The sequence below is a fragment of the Penaeus vannamei genome, chromosome 20 (assembly GCF_042767895.1).
Source record: "Penaeus vannamei isolate JL-2024 chromosome 20, ASM4276789v1, whole genome shotgun sequence".
NCBI lineage: Eukaryota > Metazoa > Arthropoda > Malacostraca > Decapoda > Penaeidae > Penaeus > Penaeus vannamei.
In genome coordinates, this window is record NC_091568.1 from 38,291,937 (window position 1) to 38,294,436 (window position 2,500).

Genomic DNA, 2,500 nt, shown 5'->3' on the forward strand with positions numbered 1-2,500 from the left:
TCATTGTTATTATTGCTATCGTTAATAGTAATATTATCATTGTTATAATCATTGTTGTCACTATCATTACTCATAAGATACATATATCATTCTATGTATTATTATCATTATCATTGATATAATTACTATCATTGCTATCTCCTCATCACTATCATCATCACCGTTATCACTATAATAACAAATGAGCAATGCCATATTCATCTCTATCTTAGGTAATTACTTTCTTTCGCTAACCCTTCCCTTTCAGAGAATAAATTGAATCCGCGAGAAATGGTTGGAAAATAAATCTTTCGTATCGGTGGCACATAAAATCGATATTCTCTTCGGGAAAGAAATCATTCTCAGGAACTTGGAAGAAAAATAGGATATACTTCTCAGCAGGTTTCTTGGTTTTGATCCTGACTTGATAAATGGTAGGATGTATATTTACACAGATGAATGAAACCGTTGAATATCAGATTAAGCAAAGATTCACGCACACAGACACAGACACACACACGCACGCATATATGTATATGTGTGTGCGTATTTGTGTTTGTGTGTGTGTGTAGACAGATAGATAGATATAGATATAGATATAGATATAGATATATGTACATGTTTATATGTATATATATATGTATATATATATATATATATATATATATATATATATATATATATATATATATATATATATATATATATATCTTTATATATATATATATATGTATATATATATATATATATATATATATATATATATATATATATATATATATATATATATATATATATATACAAACATATGCATATATAAATATCATATATATATACATTCATCAATGAAACAGATAAACCTTTTCCAAAACTAAGATTTCTCGGCTTGGTGAAAGCAGGCCGATGACGAAGCCTGAAGGTCAGACCGCTGGAAAAGAAATCTCTCATGTTTTTTCGTCTTTGCATTATTCATTATCACGAGTATTTCGATTCAAAACTTATATCTTTCTTAGTTTTAGATTTTTGCGTGTGAGTCTATCTTTTTCTTGCTTTTGGATATAGGATAAGATAAACCATATGCTTTATAACAGGAGACTGATCTGAAATCAATTAAATCTGCTGTTTAAAGTCTACGGTAGCGGCTACCCACGTTTCACTATGGTATAATAAATACAAAAGAATAATGCTTTTATGATTCCCTACACCAGCACAGATAAAACTCTTGTAATGGTCAAGGATGACTGTTCTATATGTAACTCGTAGAATATTTCATTACAATAGATTATTAAAACTACTAAAATATTCTAATATGCACAAGGGAGCGGTTCATAATACAGCATTTTTTCAGGTTCAGTTTGCAGGCACTATTCTGTTGTATTTAGGGAATAGTAAAATGAAGTGACTCATGTATGTTGTTTGTTTACCTGTGACGATCAACATATGCGTTTAAATAAATATGTGTTGGAATAAATCTAAAGTTGGACGTCGACAAAAAAATTATCCCCATATGTATTCCAGACGATATTTATGTATATTTTTGACAATATTGTTACCTATAACTAAGATAAACATGGTGTTAATGGTGATTTTATAAAAGAAAACATGATAGAAGTTAATATAAACAATAGTAATGATAAAAATGATGATTGTTATCATAAGAGCGATGATGTTACTAATGATAGCGGTAAATATGATCAATGTAATGATGGTAATAATGACAACAACCGTAACAGGAATGATAAAACCACCAATTTCTCCAATGATATACTTCCATAAATATCATGTCAAGTTATTTTATCACATAAAATAACATAAGCACCTCTCTTATCAATATATCTCTATAATTCTCAAATCAGAATTTTTTTTTGTCAAACAAACATAAACATCGACCTGTTTTTTTCTTCATCTTCTTCTCCTTCTTTTTTTTTTCTTCTTCTTCTTCTTTCTTATCTTTTTGTATGCTAGAGCCATAAACATCGACCTGTTTTCTTCTTCTTCTTCTCCATCTTCTTCTTCTTCTTCCTCTTCTTCTTCCTCTTCTTCTTCTTTCTTATCTTTTCGTACGCTAGAGCCATAAATTCTCACACTGACCTAGTTCAACATACCAGTCCCTCCGTCCGTCTTGGCAAAACATCTTCATAAATCAAAAAAACGTCGGAAAGAAATGAGATTCAGAACTGACGGAGAAGGAAATGCGTACGTTGTGTGACGCAAGGAAGAAGGCGTGTAATTGCGATTGTGGATGGGAGAGAGGGAATGGGAGAGAGGGAATGGGAGAGAGGGAATGAGAGAGAGGGTATGGGAGAGAGGGAATGGGAGAGAGGGAATGGAAGAGAGGGAATGGGAGAGAGGGAATGGGAGAGAAGGAATGGGAGAGAGGGAAAAGGAGAGAAGGAATGGGAGAGAGGGAATGGGAGAGAGGGAACGGGAGAGAGGGAATGGGAGAGAGGGAATGGGAGAGAGGGAATGGGAGAGAGGGAATGGGAGAGAGGGAATGGGAGAGAGGGAATGGGAGAGAGGG